At 43.8% G+C, this 20,474-nt stretch overlaps 1 protein-coding gene across 2 annotated transcripts in view; it reads right to left on the bottom strand.

Moving 5' to 3' along the window:
* MLPH (melanophilin) overlaps positions 1 to 20,474 on the bottom strand; it is a 153,189-nt gene that overhangs the window by 107,933 nt on the left and 24,782 nt on the right. The window lies entirely within an intron of this gene.

The raw sequence follows: 20,474 nt of genomic DNA, 5'->3' as shown, positions 1-20,474 counted from the left end.
TAATTAATTTTATTCTTGTTTTGTAGCCATTTGTACCAATTGTTCCAAATTTCTTAATATTCCGACTTTTCTTTGTCTTTTAATTTTAGTGTAAATTTGTCCATCTCTGCACAATCCAAAAAATTTTGTATCACTAATTCGTCCGAGGGGATATTATTTTGTTTCCAGCATTGGGCAAACGCTATTCTAGCTGTGTTCAGCAGATATGCTAATATGTACTTAATTTTCTTTGTATATTTCCCTTTGATTATTCCCAGCAGAAAGATTTCGGGTTTGTATTTTATCTGTTCTCCTGTAATTTCTTGCACCCATTTCCAGATTTTTGTCCAATATTATTGTGTTTCCGGGCAGGTCCACCATATGTGATAGAAAGTCCCTTGCATTTTTTTACACTTCCAGCAGTTCATGTTTGGGTACATTTTAGCCAATCTCGTGGGTGGTAAATGCCAACGATAGAACATTTTATACATATTTTCTTTGAGTGCTACTAACTGCTATTTTAGGTTATAATTTGTGTTCCAAATTCTTTCCCAATCCACTAGATCTATATTGTGTCCAAAGCTTTTGGCCCACGCTATCATGCAACCTTTAAATTTTTCTTCTTCTAATGTTACTTCTAATAAATATATGTAAATTTTCGTTATGAATTTATTTTCCGGGCCAATTAAAATTTTATCTATTTGTTGTAATTCTGTGTATATTCCATTTTCTTTTACATCTTTTTTGTATCTCGACTGTAGTTGAAGATATGGCCACCAGTCTATATTTATATTTTGCTCCTTTAATTCCCGATTTGTTTTCAAATTTCCTTGGATGTCTAAAATTTCACTATATTTAACCATTTTCAATAGATCTAGCGTATTGGGATGTGTCATGGCTTCCATAGTGGAAAGCCATGTCGTATTTTCATGTAGTATTTTTCTCTAATTTTATTCCAGACCTGTATCAGTGCATCTCTAATACAGTGCCTATGAAAGGATTTTGTTTCTTTTTACCCTCTTCCAATAAGAAAACTGCCATCTGGTTCGCAAATCGTGACCCTCTAATGTTAGTATTCTTTTATTTATCCTGGCTTTCTTCCCTTGCCATATACATTTTAATATAATTTTATTCAATTCGGTAAAAAAAGATTTCCCTAATTTTATGGGGATTGTTTGAAATAAGTATAATATTCTCAGTAGTACATTCATTTTTATTGTTGCTATTTTCCCTAATAATAATAGTTGTAGTTTCCCCCATATTCTAGATCTTTTTTTATTTGTTGCACTAATTTTGTATAATTATTTTCTTTTAAAGTTTAGCACTTTGCAGTTAGCCACATTCCAAGATATTTAACTTTCTTTGTCACTTGCAGTCCTATTATTCTTTCTAATTCTTTATTTTGTTCTTCCTTCAAATTTTTAGTTATCATTTTAGTCTTTTCTCTATTAATCTTTAACCCTGTTACATCTCCACATTTTTCTAATTCTCGCATTGAACTATTTCCTGTTTCTAGCGGATCTTTTATAATGAATACCAAATCATCTGCAAAGACCCCGAATTTTATAGTCCTCTCTTTTAATTTTAGTTTTTCTTTATCTCCGAATTTTGTCTAATTCTTATTAGCCGACTTTCAAGTGTCAGGATAAATAGCAGAGGTGATAGTGAGCAACCCTGCCTTACTCCTTTCATTATTTTAAAGGTCTCTGTACTTTCCCCATTTAATAATATATTTGCCCTTTGGGTAGAGTATATCGTTTCTATTAATCTTTCAAATTGGTCCCCAATTTCATATTCATAATTTGTTGCCTCATGAATTCCCAATTTAAATTGTCAAATGCCTTCTGTGCATCCAGAAAAACAAGTGCTACTTGTTTCTCTGGATGCGCCTCATAGTATTCTAAGATATTTGCTACTATTCTAGTATTATTCCTAATTTGTCTTGTTGGGAGAAATCCATTTTGGTCGATGTATGTAGTCATTTAATAGTTTTTTCAATCTCTCCGCTATTATTGTTGTGAATATTTTATAGTCTGCATTTAACAATGAGATTAGCCTATAGTTTTGAATCTGTTTTTTATCTGCACCTTCTTTAAATATTAATGTAATATATGCTTCCCTCCATGAATCCGGTATTTTTGCTTTCATCAGTGCCTCATTATACATCTTCAACATCAAGGGTTTTATCAATTCGTTCAATTCATCTATTATTTTATACCATTCTACTGGAAATCCATCTGGGCTGGCATTTTATTATTTTTCTGTTTTTGGATCACCTGTTTCAATTCTAGTTTCGTTATTTTTTTTACAAAATTTCTTTCATGTCTTCTGTTATTGAGGGTGTTTCTTTTCCGTTCAGATATTCTTTTGTTTTTCATCTGCTTGTTCTCCTTTATACAGATTTTAAAAGTACTTGTATGTAATCTTTTTCTTCCCTTCCATTGTATGTTGTAATTCACCAGTTTCCTCTTGAAGTTGATATATTAATCTTTTTTCTCTCTCTTTTCTCAATCTGTATGACAACCACCTCCCCGGTTTATTTGCTTGCTCAAAAACGTTTTGTTAGTTTTAGGCCCTTTACCATTTCTTTCTGGTCTGATATATTTAATTTATGTTTTGCTAACATCCAATCCATTTTAATTTTGTCATTCTGTGGCTTATTTTGTAATTCAATTTCTAAATTTTTAATTTCCTCCTCTAATATCTTCTGTTGTGCCCATTTCTCTTTGTTTCTTTTTGCTGAATACGCTATAAAAATTCCATGGGAATAAGCTTCCATGGTGTCCCATAAATTTTGCAAAGATGTCTGTTCTTTTGTGTTTTCCTCAAGGAATAACTCGAATTCGTTTCTACATTTTTGAATATTTTTTTTAAAAAAATATTTGCAAATTTAACATCCATCTTTGTCTAGTTTTTTTTCCCATCCCAAATTATTTTAATGGGGTTGTGATCCGCCCACGTATTTGGTAATATTTCAATTGTATGTATTTCTGCCCCCAATTTCCCCATTCATCCATGCCATATCAATCCGTGACCAGGATTGATGTGGATTGGAGTAAAAGGTAAATTGTGTTTTTTTTCTGGTTCCATTTTTCTCCAAATATCTATCAAATTTAGCTCCTCCAACATCTCAAAACAGGTTATTGGTAATACTTTTTTTATTTTTAGTTTTTTTTGTCACTTACGCAATCTTTTTTTACTGTCTATTATGGCATTATAATATCCTGTTATGCAGATATTCCTCACTCCAATTTCTCTAATTTTTTCATGTAGTTTTTTTTATAAAAGTCCTTCTGATTTTCGTTTGGGGCATATATTGCTACTAGTAGTACTGATTTTTGGTTTATCCCTATCTCTATCATTAATATTCTTCCCTTTGGGTCTGCATAAATTAAATTTGTCTTTATCCCATCTTTAACAAATATCACTATCCCTTTTTTTTTTCTTCTGCTGATGCTACTTATAATTTTTCTAATTTAGGACATTCCAGGTATTTCATATCTTGTTGAATTTCTTCTTCCATCCTCCTAATTCTCTACCTATCTTTATTTTTTAAACTCTAAATTTTTTAACTCTAGTTTCTTTTTTGGCTCCTTGTTTTTGGTCTCACTTCGTCCTCTCTCTGTTACTCTTTCTTCCCCCTACTACTTTCCTTGTTCTCCTTCCGTTATTCTCTGTTGTTGTTCTTCCTGGCGTCTATATTCCAACTCCTTCTTACTGCTCTGTTCCTCTTCCGGGCCTACTAGTTGCTCTATAAATCTTGTACCTTCTCCAGATTGTCAACTTTAATCTTTTTCTTCTGCCAAGTTACCAGCATCTCTTCAGGTACCAACCACCTAAATAGTATATTTCATTTAATCAGTTGTGTCACCAGAAATCGATAGTCTCTCCGTTGCTCCCTCAATCTTCGCAGGATTTGTTTTAGGATTTTTATCTCTTTTCCTTTGTACACCATCGGTTCGTCTCTTGTTATTCTATAAATTATATCTCTCGCGAATCTAATGTGTACTTCTCTAGGCAATCGGTCTTCTGGCAAATTAGTGCTTACCCTGTATATATCGTCCAATTCATTTAGGATCTCATGCTTGTCTCTGTAATATCTTTGCTATTAATTCTGACATTATCATTTGTAAATCTTCCTCTTTTGTCTCTGTTACATTCTGGAATCGGAGATAAAATGCTGCACGATCCATTTCCAGGTGGATGAGGGAGTCTTCTAAGTTTTTGGTTGATGTTTTCATTTGCTGTTCAACTAAGTCTAGTTTTTTCTCTGTTCTGTTCTTTTTTCTACTGCTTTTATTGACTGTTCATTCTTTTTCCAGTGTTTGTTGTATTATTCCCATTTTATCATCTAATTTCTGTATGTCATTTTTAACTTCATTTTTCATTTCACTCATCTCTTATTTTCATTTCATTCATATCCGTTTTCAATTCACTGTGGTTTTTAGCTACTGCCTCTTGAAGCTTGGTCATAGTTTCTTGGATGGTTAGCAATGCTGCCTGCACATTTTTGATATTCGATCTGGAATCTGTTTTTTCCATTGTAGCCATTCCTTCTGTTGACCTCTGGGATGCTGGAGAAGCAGTCAAGCAGTCGCTGGATTTACAGTTGTCTTTTTCCCTGCTTTCAGTGATGTTGTTGTGATATTCGCCATCTCTTTTAAAATTTTATCTTGTTCTTTTAGTATATTATATATGTTGTCCCAAATTAGCATCCAATATCTTGACTGTTATTTTTATTTCAACTTTTTTCCCCCTATCAATATTTCCCCTCCCCTCTTTTAATCACAATCTTAAATTTGCTACTAATAGGCTATACACTGTTACATTAGATATTACTGAGAATATATTATATCAGCGATGGCGAACCTTTTTTGGCTCGCGTGCCACAAGTGGGGGGAGTGCAGGGGGGTCGTGTGCGGGCGTGCCGTACCCATAATGCAACGTGCGCCCCCCCATGCGCATGTGCACACAACGCATGACCCCCCCATTTTTACATGCTTTTTTCGCCCTCCCCCGGCTCCAGAGGGTTTATAGGAGCCTGGGGAGGGTGAAAAGAGCCTCCCCGCCCCCCCGGAGGCCCTCCGGAGGCTTCAGGGACCATCCGGAGGCTTCCCTGAAGCCTTCGGAATGCTTAAAACGACCCTCCGAGCTGCTGTTGCATCAGCCTTCCTCTTCCAGTGTTTGTTGTATTATTCCCATTTTATCATCTGTTGTCCTCTTCTTTTTCCTAACTGCTATCTGTCAGCCGCCATCCCCAAGCACACCATCGTTCTCCAAGTTCTCCTTCTTTCTAGGTTTCTTTTCCACCCCTTGAGTCTGTATGTCTTAAGAGTCAGTTCTTGCTCTTTCTTGTTGTCTCCCCTCTGATCGCTCACTTATGCCAATTAGTTATTTCAGGCCGGTCTTTGCCTCTAAAAATCTACCGCTCTCATTCCTACAGGTGGCCGCTCGCTTATAGGGCTCTCACCCGATCTCTACTCACTGCTTTGAACTTTCTTCTCTGTGATCTTCCTTTTCTGCCAACACTCACTGCTGTTTCCATTCGCAAGCCAATCCACTAATCCACTCAATGGCACAACAGGTTGATTAAATTCTTCCTTCCCCTTTTAGTTTGTTGAGACTTCAAGTCCGCCATTGAAACAAGGCAGACGCTTGGACGCTGGATTAAAAAGGTATCCCCTTGTCGTAGCAGGCGGACGCCCTCCACCTCATTAGTCCTATGGTTTCCCTACTCCTCCTCTCTCCAAGATCAACGTATCCCCGCAGGGGTCCTCCAAATTGAGATAAGAAGTCAGAGCCCTGATTTCTTCCCCACACTCGTCCCGACGTTACCACCCGGAAATCTCTGATCCTTCTTAATAGAGAGACTAAAAGAGGGAAAACATGCAGGACAATGGAGGAGGGCCAGTTTAAGCAGCTTTATGCCTATATAGGGGTTTTTGTTGTGGCCCAGCAAGATCCGGTTGAGCTGCTAATGGACTCGAATAGCGAGGGATCATTTGAGTCTGCCCTGGATGATGTGGAGGACCCTGTGCAGGGTTCAGACTCAGAGCAGAGACCAGAGAGGCTGGTTGGCCACCAGGAGGCGCCTGAGGCATGGAGCAGTGGGGAGGATCAAAGGCAGTTTGTCCCTGATACTAGATTGAGAAGGGCTGAGAAACAGAAGCAGCAACTCCGTAACTCCGCTCACAGAAGATGATTAAACACAGGTGGTTGTGGATTGGCCCCTCCCAAGAGAGATTATAGGTGAGGCATTGGGAGGGAACATTTGCAGGAAACAACCATTCGAATTATTAGTTAAGAAAATCTATCTGTGCATTCTAGCCGTGACTGCTCATTTGGACTATCTGCTGTCAGCGTTCCAAATATCATGCAGAAATTAATCAAAGTCCAAGGCAGAGCTATCCTTAAAGTTCAAATTTAATAAAGCAGACATGTTGGCACATCTGTAAAGTTCCAACTGATTTATTTCCTGAAATTCCACCCAGTTGAAAGTTCATAATTTTATGACCACTCCCATAAATCCATCACATAGTCCAATCTTCTTCTTCGACTCCAACAACTCCACTCTGCTGTTTCCGGTCAGGTGTCAAGGTGTGGAGACAAAAGATCACCTTGGCTTCTAGAAAAGAATGACAACAACACATTCCACAATTCTACTCCTTTCTATTCCACCCTCCCAATTACTACACTAATGAAACAGCATAGAATATAATAGAAAGTATGGCAGGCCAAAGATCCTAAAAATGAATATAATTGCAGGCCTGACAGGCGGCCTCTCCTCAGAAGAAAAACATTTTCTGGAAAAAAAATTAAAATTAGAAGTTATCATACACAATTAACAACCTCTGCCTCCCCCAGGGGGACCCTTTGGCTTGCCGGGGAACTTCTCATGGAATTGTTTCACTAAGTTATCCGCTTTTAGATCCCAACTTTTCACCCACGTAGCTTCAAAGGGTACCCCTTCCAATGCACTAAATATTGTAAGCGACCTCTATACAGCCTGGAATCTAAGATTTTTTTCACCTCATAATGTGTTTCCCTTTCTACCACTACAGGAGGAGGGGGAGCTTGGGTGGATGGCCTTATGCTAGACCCCATTACTGGTTTCAACAAGCTATAATGGAATACCGGGGTAAATTTTCCCTAGAATTCTGGGTAGGCTGAGTCAAACTGTAACTGGGTTAATTATCTTTTCTATTGGGAAAGGACCTAGAAATTTTGGACCTAATTTCTTACTAGGCATCCTTAATCTTATATATTTAGTAGACACAAAAACTTTGTCCCCCACCCGAAAGGGGGTTTGGAGGGAGCAATTTTTTTCAGCTTGCTTCTTGTAGGCTTCTGCCGCATCTGCTAGGGCCTTTTTCGCATTTTCCCATCCCTTCTTTAGTGTCTCCAGCCATTCATTCAGAGACATGGAGGAGGGAGGTTCTTTAGGCAGCTCAGGCATGGGAACGAATTCCATGGCACTGGTAATCTGGAAAGGAGTTAATCCGGTACTGTTGTGGACTGCATTATTATATGCCACTTCGGCGAAGGATAGCAAGTCCGACCAGTTGTCCTGCTGATAGTCCACATAACACCGCATGTATAGTTCCACCATCGCATTGGCCCTCTCTGCTGCCCCATTTGTGCTGGGATGAAATGCTGAGCTGAGTCCCGTGGTGGACCCGATCGACTTAAGGAACTCTCTCCAGAACTTGGCAGTGAACTGAACTCCAAGATCTGAAATGATCCTTTTTGGCACCCAATGCAGGCGATAAATGCGTTTCACAAACATTTTTGCTAATTTCTTTGCGGATGTCAGGCCTGAGCAAGCGATGAAATGCACTTGCTTGGAAAACAAATCAATAATTGTCCAGATTACTCTATTACCGCTGCGGTCTGGAAGCTCGACAATGAAGTCCATTGTGATCTCTTCCCATGGTCGGCTAGGACTGGCCACTCATTATAGTAACCCAGGGGGCTTTCCCGGCGGGGTTTTCATTGTGGCACAAGTAGCACAGCTTTTTACATAATCTTCCACCTCCAATTTCATCTTTGGCCACCAAAATTGACGCCTGGCAAGCTGGAGAGTTTTTAGGAATCCGAAATGGCCCCCTAGTTGCGCATCATGACTCTGCTGTAGCACTTGCAGCCTCATCTCTGCAGGGACGTAGTTTGGACCCCTTCCAGGCTAAACCATCATTCATCGTTAGGATGTCCTTGTTGTTGAAGCATGGGTCTGTCCGTCGGGCCGCTTTCAGCTCGGTTTTCAGCTTATCTTGGCTTTGAGTGGTTACTTGAGCTGCCGTTTGGTGAGAAGGAGATATGATGGGGTGGACAACTTCTTCCTTCTTACTGTAAAACTGGTGTTTTCTTGACAGCGCATCTGCTAACAAGTTCTTTCCTGCGGGAATGTGTTTAATTTCAAATTTGAACCTTTGAAAATATTGGGCCCAATGAACTTGTTTGGGGGATAACTTCCGATGGGCAAGGAGAGCTTCGAGGTTTTTATGATCAGTCCATACCTCGAACGGTATATCCCCCCCCTTCCAGGAGATGTCTCCAGGCGAGCATGCTCCACTTGATCGCGAATGCCTCTTTCTCCCAAATGGTCCACCTTCTTTCAGTAGCGGTTTCGTGGAGATGTAAGCGCATGGCAAGAGGTGGCCTTCTTTATTCTTTTGCAGTAGTACTGTGGCTATCACGACATCACTGGCATCCATTTGGATTATGAATGGTCGCTCTGGGATGGGGTGTTACAATATGGGCTCTTGGGCAAATAGTCGTTTTAAATTTTCAAAGGCTTTTTGACAGTCCATTGTCCATTTTAATGGTTGGTTTGCTTTCGGCTTTATTGGGGAAGGCCCCGTCTTTAATAGCTCAGTCAATGGTAGGGCAATTTCAGCGAAGTTCGGAATGAACTGTCTATAAAAATTTGCAAATACAAGGAAGCTTTGCAGTTGTTTGCGAGTGCTTGGAGTTTTCCAATCATACACGGCTCTCACTTTTCCTGGATCCATTTCTACCCCTTCATTGGAGATACAATACCCCAGGTAATCTAGTGAGGACTTGTGGAACTCACACTTCGACAATTTTGCATATAGTTTGGCAGCTAGAAGTTTTTTCAGGACTTGCCGTACCAGTTTCACGTGTTCTTCCAGGGGCTCAGAGAAGATCAAGATGTCATCTAAATAGACGAGTACTCTGCGGTACAGGTGGTCATGTAGCACTTCATTTATGTACTGCATGAATACTGCGGGTGCTCCTTGAAGTCCAAAAGGCATGACTTTGTACTAGAAGCTACCCAGGGGAGTGTTAAAAGCGGTCTTCCACTCATCCCCTTTTCGGATTCGTATATGGTAATACGCCTTTCTTAAGTCCACCTTGGTGAAGATCTTGCCTTTAGCCAAGCGGTTCAACATATCTTTCATGAGGGGGAGGGGATAGGTGTTCTTTTCGCATACTGCATTAAAAGCTCGTAGATCCACAGAGGCGAACTCGCCCATCTTTCTTTTCTCTGAAGAGCACTGGAGCCGCTACTTTTGATTTTGCTGGTTCAACAAACCCCCTTTTTAAACTGGTGTCGATGTAGTCCCTCAATTCCATCATCTCCTTGGGAATCAGAGTACATTTTTGGCTTTGGTTAAGGTTGCCCCAAGTTTGAAGTCTATTGCACAATCTGTGGGGCGGTGAGGTGGAAGGTAGTTTCTTCCTCACTGAACACCTCCCAATAGATCTTTGGGACTCGTTGGATTCCCGGAGGTTTGGTGTCTGCTGCAGTTGCTGCAGGTTCTGGATGGTTTCGGCTGTTGGTTCCAATCGTTCCTTGGTGGCCTTTTGGCTCCACCAGTGGTAACGGCCCAAACCCAATAATCAATTTTCTAACGCTGTCCTCCCACTTTACAGTAGGTCCCACTTGTCCAACCACGCAAGTCCCAAGATAATTGACTCCTGCATTCTAGGGGCCACGATGAATCTGAGGAACTCATAGTGGCGGCCTATCATCAGCTTTACTAACTCGGTGATCTTCGTAGCCGAAGCCTCAATTAGGGTTCCATCTACTTGCTCAAACTGAATAGGATGGGTTAGGGGTCTTGTGCGTATACCTAGTTGCTCCACTATTGACATGCTGATTAAACAGCGGGTGCAGACGGTATCTACGATCACCCCCACTTCCCCTTCTACCCCCGTTTTTGGTACTTGGGAGTTTGGCTTTTATCTGAAAGGGGCGGGTAGGTGCACTCACCATTAAATCGTCTTCAGCATTTTCTTCCTCCTCGTCCTCCTCCAAGGTGGCAGGGGCTTCTTCATTGGCATGGCTCTCCACCTCCGTTGGTTGTTGTACCAGACGACTCATTTCTGGTGGTTTTCTGGGTTTTTTTTTCATTGCTCCGGCAGGTGGTGGCTCCGGCAGGTGGTTGTGCAACAGGGGCTGGAGCCCAGCATTTTGATGCCCTGTGGCCAAGCTGACCGCATCAGTAGCACTTTATAATGGGCCCCAAGGAACGAGGGGTTGGTGGAGGTTTTTCAATTTGCTGCCTCTGCGTTCCCTGGGCCAAAGTTTTTTTGGCAGGGGTTCCGGTACTAGGCTTTCGGTAGGTGTTAATCTCATGGTCCAGTATGATTGCAGTGGTGTACCAGTCTTGGAGACGATCTGGGGTTCCCCTTACGGCACAAGCTTCTTTCAGTTTGGGATCTAAGGCCTTTTTGAACATGTAGACCAAGAGTCTTTCTGGCCAGTATCGTAGTCTCCCAGCTATTCTCCAGAACTCCCAAACTAATTCCTTCATGGGACCACCACCCTGTCGCAATTCCTCGATCTGGTCTTCAGTATCCACATGTTGGGCCACATTGTTAAATCGGGCACGCATCAGTTGGATGAACCCAGTTATATCATCTAACTCAGGAGCTGCTTCCTCATGGTGCTCCGCTATCCGTTGTGCAGCCTCTACTTCATTCATCCCCTCGGCTATTTTTTGGATCAACTCTTGATCAGATGGGTATTGTGGGCCTACTTGGTCAACGTACGCCAATACTCGATTCATGAAGTAAGCCAGCTTATTTGGGGTTCCGTCAAATGTTGCACGGAAGAATGGGGGTGTTGGAGGGGGCGCTGGTGGTTGAACCGGAACAGCCTGTTGGCCTGCTGCCTGGGGTGGTAAGCCCCTTTGTTGTGCCACATCCATCGGTTGGGCAAAAGCCTGTTAAGGCATTGCTGGGGGGGCTGGACCCAGTGGCGGTCCCAGTCCCTGGTTCTGCGCCAGGGGCAGCTATCTGGAATGGTGCCATCTGCTGGGAAGGGGCAGGCATCCACTGACATTGAGCCCATCCATGACCTGGGAAGAAAGCCCACCCTGGGTTTGCTTGAATCATGGGTTTGGAGCCACCCCTTTGCAGCTGGGGGGAGGTGAATGTGTTTCAGGCCCCTTTCAGCTGGCTGGCTTTAACTTCCCAATTTGGTTGCACTCCAGGAGGGAGGGGTGCCGATGTGACTGATGTTGGGTTTTCTCCAGTAGTGAGGGGTTGGGTTGATTCGCTGGTTGCTGTGTGGAATGAGCCAAGATCTCCACTCCACTGCGTAGTAAATTCTCTGCTAGGAAAGGAGAATGTGGGCTGTTCTAGCCTCCACCTAGGTGGTCCTGTGGCCCAGAGGGATTTGATTCCACTCACGTTTAGCCGTCTGAATTGGTCTTGGAGGCCCATCAAAGAATGGCTGTGTGAGGGCGGCTGGGATCTCCATTCATTAGACCTTCTGGCCATCATCCAGTCGTCTGTCAGAGTTCCCCTGGTGGCCCTTTCTCTTTCTAGCAGGCACTCCTGAGAAGCTATCAATCCTGAGGCTTTATCTCGCAGGTCTAATTCCGTCTGCGAGGGAAGTCTGGGAGTTGGTTCCTTTCGCCGGGCTCCCAGCCAAAGTTCTTTTTCCCTCATGTCTGCAACTTCAACTATTTCTTTTTTTTAAAAAAACAAAATGTTATTGGTTTTTTAAAAAATAAACAAGGAAAGGGGTGGTGGAATAAGTTACAAATTTTGGCAGTTACAATATGCAGGAAGTGCCCCCCCCCATTCTCATACTTTTCATTTATTAATACATTAGATTCTTACTAGTTAGTAGTATTTTGTCAGCATATAAACTTTTTATCTTCAAATAATTTCAATCATTTTACATCAAACAGATTTTCTTGTTCATTTTTGTGATCTGAGTTTTCTCGATGTTGCCCCTTCTCCCCCCTCCAGCAGAGCTCTGGCACCTCCCGTGTCCTGTATGTCCTGTGCAGTGTTATCAGATTTATCTAAGAGGACTTTATTTTTTTCCATGAAGGCCTGAGCCTCTGTGGTTGTGTTGATTCTAACTCTCGTGTCCTCCCAGAATATTAGCATACCTTCTGGCTTCAGCCATCGAAACCACACCCCTTTCTGGTATAATTTCTTCACTAATAGCGAATAATTTTTTCTTTTATCTCTCACTTTCTTAGGGATCTGTTTCAGAATGGCTATTTCTCTATCTTGGTATTTTAATACTTGCCCCCTTTGTGCACTCAGAATCTCATCTCTTGTGGTCTTTCCGAGAAATTTAATATGTACCTCCCTTGGAACATTATGTGTTCTGGCATATGCTGAATTTACTCTATATACCAGGTCCATGTCCCACCCCATCTGTTGTTTGTCTTTTTTAATGTATTCAGCCAATAAGTTTGTCATAATGTCCCTTAGATCTTCATCATCAGCCTCAACCACATTTTGAAATCTAAGGAAAAATGACATTCTTTCAAATTCTGTTTTTATCTGATGGTTCTCAAGCTCTTGGTTCCCTTTCTGCACTCCCCTCACTTCCCCCCTCATCTCAGCCGTCCCCTCCTCCAAAAGATCCAGTCTCTGTGTTGTTAATCACCCGGTCTTGGTTCTCTCTAAGCTGCTCATTCATCTCCTTTAGTTGGTTTTTTAAATCCTCCTGCCCCTTTAAGAGTTGTTGGAACATCTGCTGAAAGTCCACCTCAGAAGGCTTGGGCTGGAGCAAAGAAGTTAAAGTCTGTTATCCACTGGGGCTGGACGCTGAAGATGTTGGGGTGGAGACAGCAAATCCCGGCTTCCCCAGGGGTGGTCTTTTGGGTGGCATTGTAATAAGCAAAGAGGTAACAATGTCAGTACAGAGAGGCAACAATTAGGGAGGAAAACCGCCGTGAGGTTACGAGGCAGGGAGTCCAAGCAGATAGGAACCTTTTCTGGATTCAGCTCCTGGCAATAAAGCAATAAAGTGTTCCAAGCAGAGTAAAATGTAGCAAGAGATTTATCTGAGTGTCACGGAGACAAAGAAAAGATGCCTGAAGCTTCTATGGGTGGAGACAAGTTTCAGTGTCTATGAAGACGACGGAAGTGTGCCATCTTGCCCTGCCAGCTCTGGGATCAGAAGGCAAAGACCAAAAGTTTTCAAAGTTTTCAGATCATCATCTCATTTACACAATTGCAGTCCAAAATCTGCCTTTGCTATGAGCGTGATTTTGTTGCATGGCTCCCCCCCTCCTCCTCCTCTGGGGGCAGAGAGCAAAACCGTTTAAAGCCGCTTGTCCAAGGGGGGGGGGGGAAATCCCCCTCCCTCCAATCACACTTCTCCAAATCAAGTTGAAAGTTAATTCTAAAGAGTTGGCAATTTTTTTTTCCTTCAGTCGAACAAGGGAACGGGGGGAAGTTTCCACCTCACCGCACAGCAGCTGCGTCCTTCAAATCTTGCTTTCTTCCAGCTACCTCATCGCGAAGACGCCGCGGCGCCTCCCCTCTTGCCTCCCGGTGCCTAGGGCGATGCAGGGAGCCCCCCCGGCTGCCATCGACACAGGGGGTCCCCCGCTACGCCGCCCCCTTGGCAGGATCCCCTCCAGGGCGTCCTGTGCCCCCCGGATCAGTGGGGAGCCCACCAGGAGTGTGCGGGGCGAGCAAAACTTGCCCGTCGCGATCCGCAGCCGGAACTGGAAGTCCAACTTCAACTATTTCTTTAGAAGGAACATAGATAGTATCAACAAACACAAGTGATCCGTTATCTTTAGCCTTCTCTGCTGCAATTTTTTCTTCCTCCATCTTCACTGAAATTTCATCTTGCCCAGGATTGGGTCAGAACTGGGATTCAGTAACCCTATGAAAGTAAATTTTTTAAAGGAGAGTTGGAATAATGTCAGTGTTCCAAATATCATGCAGAAATTAATCAAAGTCCAAGGCAGAGCTATCCTTAAAGTTCAAATTTAATAAAGCAGACATGTTGGCACATCTGTGAAGTTCCAACTCTGATTTATTTCCTGAAATTCTACCCAGTTGTAAATTCATAATCTTATGCCCACTCCCATAAATCCATCACATGGTCCAATCTTCTTCTTCGACCCCGACAACTCCACCCTTCTTGTTCCGGTCAGGTGTCAAGGTGCGGAGACAAAAGATCACCTTGGCTTCTAGAAAAGAATGACAACAACGCATTCCACAATTCTACTCCTTTCTATTCCACCCTCCCAATTACTACACTAATGAAACAGCATAGGAAAATAATAGAAAGCTCTAGCTCCACGGGAGGAGCCCATGGATTTGGGTGCCGCCACACCCCGCTTGTCGCGAACTGAGATGGACAGACGGTGCGCAGAGAGGTTGTGCTTTTATTGCATGGATCTTGGGCACCTGGCAGCCGTTTGCCCTAAGAAGAGTAAGGGGCTGCGAGGTCTGGGGCCTACCCCTCAGCTCCAGAACTTGTCATAAAATGGACGGAGCCCGACCTGAGGGAGACCTTAGGTCGGGTGCACTCTGAGACTGAGATTGACTGCCCTCCCTGTCACTTGATTTTGGCAGCACGCATTCTCCTGTCTGGTAGTCCACCGGAGATTCTGGCCCATGCCTTGGTCGATTCTGGGGCTACCATGAACTTCATGTATGAGGCGTTTACAACCAAGTATGCCGTCCCTCTGTGTTCTGTGGACCCACCGATGCTGGTTGAGACCATTGACGGCTGGTACTTCTGTATGGGCCCATCAAGGCTGCCACACAGCCCTTGCGCCTAGTCATCGGGGATCACGAGGAGGCCATCCAGTTTTACATTGCTTCAGGCCTGCATTTCCCCGTGGTCCTGGGTTTGGCTTGGCTGCAGGCGCACGACCCCCAGATTTATTGGTCCCAGAACCTGGTCTCGTTCCCTTCCCTGCAATGTGTCGACCACACCCATTACGTCTGTGCAGGCCAGGTGCTGAGTTCGCCCAGGGTGTCCTTGCCGGCGGACATAGCAGAGTTCGCAGACGACTTCAGCGAGGAGGCCACCTGTACTACATGTCCGTGCCAGAATTGGCCACATTGCAGGATTTTCTGGACAAGAACCTCGCCCGGGCTTTTACTTGGTGCTCGTCTTTGCCACTGTCTTCCCCGGTCTTGTTCGTCAAGAAGACCGTGGATCTGAGACTCTGTTGTGACTATCGTCGTCTGAATGCAATCACAGTGTGCAACAGTTACCCTCTGCCCCTGATTCCTGAGTTGTTGGAACGGCTCCGGGAGGCGACGGTGTTCATGAAAGAGGATTTACGTGGCGCCTATAATCTGGTCAGAGTCCAGTGGGGGATGAATGGAAGCCAGCCTTCGGCACCCGGTACAGATATTTTGAGTACACGGTCATGCCGTTTGGATTGACCAATGCCCCGGCCGTCTTCCATCATTTTATGAATATTTTCCAGGACCTCTTGGACCAGTTTGTCGTTATTTACCTGGAGGACATTTTGATTTACTCAGCTTCTCGGGAGGGTCAGCAGCAGCACCTACTCCTGGAGCTGCAATGATCAGGGAGCATCATTTGTACGCGAACCTGGAGAAGTGTCAGTTCTGGCAGACTACCATCGAGGTCCTGGGGCACTGTATCTCCCCTGAAAGAATTGTGATAGAGCTGTACAAGGTAGTGTCTTTGCACAGTTGGCAACCTCCTCGGCGAGCGAAGGATGTCCAACGACTCCTCGGGTTTGCCAACTACCACCGGACCTTCATCCCCAGCTTTGCTTCCCCTCACTCGGCTCCTGCAGAAGAAAGTGCCATTTCGCTGGGGGCCCACGGAGCAACACACGTTTGAGGCCCTGAAGCACACCTTCATGAAGGAGCCGATCCTGACGCACCCTGATCCAGATCGTCCGTTTGTGCTGGAGGCGGAAGCGTCTGACATCATGGTGGGTGCAGTGTTAGTGCAGGCTCACACCCCTGGCAGTATCCTTTTCCCTTGTGCTTTCTTCTCGTGGAAACTCAATCCTTCTGAGTGCAATTACACCATCTGGGAGAAGGAGTTGCTGGCCATTAAGGTGGTGTTTGAGGCCTGGAGGCATCACCTGGAGGGGGCCAGGCATCAAGTCAAGTTCTGGACGGACCATAGGAATCTAGAGTTCCTGAAAATGGCGCGCGAGCTGAACCAGCGCCAGATCCTGTGGTCTCTGTTCTTTGCCCAGTTCAACTTCTGAGTGACCTACATTACGAGCGCATGCAACCAAAGGGCGGATGCCCTGTCCAGGAAACCTGAGTACTTCGGGAGAGGATGCCCTGTCCAGGAAACCCCGAGTCCTTCGGGAGAGGGTGCGGCTAAGAAATAAATATTTATTATTATTATTATTATTATTATTACTCTTGTACCGCAGACCCGCTTACACCCCGGGCAGTTTTGCCTGTCGAATCCTTCACTGCAGCTCACGAACCTGTGGACTAACGGTCTCAGATACGGGATTTGCAGCGGTGCGACGAGTGGTTGGAGCAACGGAGGGCAGAGGTAGGGCCGGCCTCCCCGTGGACCTTTGACAACGACCTCTTGCCCGCAGGGCCCCTCCAGGGACTTATTCTCTCCCAGTGCCATGACAATCCGGCGGCGGGACATTTTTGCCTTTTCAAGACTCTGAACCTGGTCTCCCGTACTTTTGGTGGCCCCACTTATGACACAACGTACAGACGTCATAGTCCGCATGTTCATCCAGCACGTCTTCCGGCTACATGGCCTACCCGATCGTGTCTTGTCGGACCGTGGGACGCAGTTCACGGCCCAGTTCTGGAAATGGCTGATGGAGGCTCTGGATGTTGAGATTTGTTTGTCCTCGGCGCCCCATCCTGAAACCGACGGGGGGACGGACGGACGGAGAAGGTGATTGGGATTTTCAAGCAGTACCTGCGCTGCTTCGTGAATCAGCAGCAGAACAACTGGGCGGAATACCTGGCCGTGGCGGAATTTGCATTTAACATCTCGCAGCACACCTCCACGCGGATGACGCCCTTCCTGGCTAACGTCGGGTACCACCCTCGCTTTCCTCTTACCCCAGTCGACTCCCCGGTCCCTGCAGGGCAGGACTTTCTCTCGGAGCTCCAGGCAGTCCACCAAGTGGTGCGCCACTATCTGACTCAATCCAAAGAGAACTACAAGAGGGTAGTGGACAGGTCTTGGTGTGCGGTGCCGGAGTTGGCTGTGGAAGTTCATGTGTGGCTGTCCATGCGACACCTCCCATCCCACCGGCCGGCTAAAAAGTTGGACCACCGTTATCTTGGGCCGTTCCTGGTGGAGGCCGTCATCAACCCGGTGGCCTATCGCCTGACCTTGTCACGCTTGATGCGAGTGCACCCGGTGTTCCATCGCTCACTCGTGGTCCCTGAGCGGTCGCCTTGTCCTCTCCACCGTCTCCGCCCCAGCCGTCACCGCGTGAGGTGGAGAAGCAGCTTATGCACAAGGTGATCCGATCTGGAACTCAAGATGGCTAAAGGGACAATTCCAGTATTTGGTGGACTGGAAGGACAATGGGCCGCATGGGGGGACTTGGGCCGATGTGACGGACATGTACGCTCCCGCTTTGGTGTGGACCTACCATGCACAATGACCCTTGAGGTCGCACTCCGAGCGTCAGACCCGGGGGAAGGGCCCTGCGGTTAGGGATAGTGTTGTGGCCCAGCAGGATCCGGGTGAGCTGCTGAGTGACTCGGATAGCGAGGAACCATATGAGTTTGCCCTGGACGATATGGAGGACCCTGTGCAGGGTTCAGACTCAAGAGCAGGGCCCAGAGAGGCTGGTTGGCCACCAGGAGGCGCCTGAGGCATGGAGCAGTGGGGAGGATCAAAGGCAGTTTGTCCCTGATGCTAGTTTGAGAAGGGCTGAGAAACAGAAGCAGCAACTCCGTAGGTAGACTCACAGAAGATGATTAAGCACAGGTGGTGTGGATTGGCCCCTCCCAAGAGAGATTATAGGTGAGGTGTTGGGAGGGGACATTTGCAGGAAACAACCATTCAAATTAGTAGTTCTATCAGTGTATTCTAGCCGTGTCTGCTTGTTTGGACTATCTGCGTTGCTTCATTTGAATTATCTGGTTGCTCTATTGAACGTGAGTTGTCTGGGCCCTCAGCCAAAGGATTCGTTATCTCAGTAATTAAACAGTGGCAAACAGCCAAGCCTGTGTTCGGGTTTATTTACAGGTGTGGAGAGGGGGGTCAGAACAGGTTTTCATATTCTGCCTCAGCTTCAAACCTGGCTGAGTCTGTAGGGTTTTTTCCTCCCTTCTGTTCAATTGTATCCAATTCTTAGAGACTGCCTAGTCAAGTCCCTTGGCAAGGACTTTTGGTAGTTGTTTGCCACTGCTTGCATCGGAGGGCAAAGAAAATATGACTTGCCCAAGGTCACCAAGCTGCCTTTATGCCTAAGGAGGGTCTAAAACTCAGGGTCTCTTGATTTCTACCTTAACCACTACTCCAAACTGGCTTGTTTATTTTATTTAGTTATTGGTTTGTTATTCATTCAGTTAGTAAAATATGTATATCCCGTCCTCAAAAGATGCATTATTTCTTATCTGTAATTTCAAGATTATACTTTTTATTTTTATATATTCTAATTCATTTTATATATATTATTTTATATATTCTAATTCATTTTAGAGTTTCTAAGAAACATAAATATATAAAACTACATATAGTAAAATAAATAGTGTCTGAAAAATCAGACTATCCATGAAGCTTATCTGTGGCATGAGAGGTGATGAATACAACAAGCAAGTGTCAAACAATAGGATGTTCACTAAACACAAATAAGTAGCTTTGAGAAAACTCTGACCATACTGAAAAATGTGTTAAAGGAAAGACATTGGAAGTTAAGGTCCCAACAAACCAGCAGAAAATCAGTGCATTTTGGCTAAGAGAATGAAATTCTAAATTGGATCCAAAGAGCCATAACTGGAAAGAAAATAACCACAAGCAAAGTTCCATAAATGCTTGTACACAGACATATGACAATTCTTTTGTGGCTATTTAAACAAAAAAAGGTACAAATCCTTAAGGCTTTTACAGAAGCAGATATTTTTATAGTATGAAGTATATTATATGAAGAATATATTTACTCAAATCCAACTCCACAATACTAGGCTGTTTACAACCAGTGTTATATCCCTACAACCCTCTTGCTCAGTTTAAGCCCTGATTATCTGTAAAACAACGTGACATTTTCAGTTCTAAAACCATACCACAGTTCTAAAAACATATATATTATCAATTGGGCTGTGCAATTCTTTGCATTCAAGGGAAAACATGCTTTCAAGTGCACAGACCTATCTTAAATTTCTTAAGTTAAAAATACATTCCCCTGGGATTGTGCAGCTTCAATGATGGAGCTATACATGTCCCGTCACATTCTCTGAAGCATTTTCTTCCCTTGCCAACTGAAGCACCCTATACAGGACTACTATATTTACAAGAGAATAATGCTTTCCTTCAATAAAAAGCATAGCATAATAATGATAACTTCTTACGTTTTGCAATGTTGTTGTTTAGAAACTTCTGCTTATCAATCAAGTATATTTTTGATACAATTTTCAGTTGTATTATTTCTGGTAATTATTCTGTGGTCATTGAGAAAAAAGGATGGTAGAAATCAATGATTCTTTAGAACAGAATATTCCTAGTTTTACTAATGAAAAGGATAGGTAAGAGTAAACCCTAGAGCTCATAATTAGACACCTTCAATTACTATATTGGAGGCAGTATAACTGTGTCACAAAACTTTATTTGAAGCAATCAAGAAAGTGATATTATATAATTATTATTACATTATCTCTCCATATATTATTATCTCTCCTGGCCCAACATACCAAGTTTGAATGCTGGAAAATATGAAAGACCATTAAACACTTAATTGATATTTTCACTGTTACAAACAACTTATTCTTTCAATTTTTTCATATTATTATCTTTAGAATAGTGGGTCTTTTTACTTTCAAATGGATATCCCTAATTTTAAAATGAAATACTTATCAAATAACTCATTCCAACTCACTATTTCCAAACCCTTTCCCAGTAGTGATTAACCTTCTAAAATAAAGTTGATGGGGATCAAACCAGCTGGAAAACCACATTCTTTGGCCTGAGAGTAATGTAACATGTGGAAATAGACTGCAGTTATTCAGAGATAATTATAGTGATGTGCTATTTAATTCGGTATCCGATGATTTATAGAATCTTCCAAGCTCTCTAAAGAAAGTTACTGAGAAGATTT

The sequence above is a fragment of the Natrix helvetica genome (genome assembly GCF_964273705.1).
Source record: "Natrix helvetica genome assembly, chromosome: 2".
Classification (NCBI taxonomy): Eukaryota; Metazoa; Chordata; class Lepidosauria; order Squamata; family Natricidae; genus Natrix; species Natrix helvetica.
This window is presented reverse-complemented; position numbering and strand designations above follow the sequence as displayed.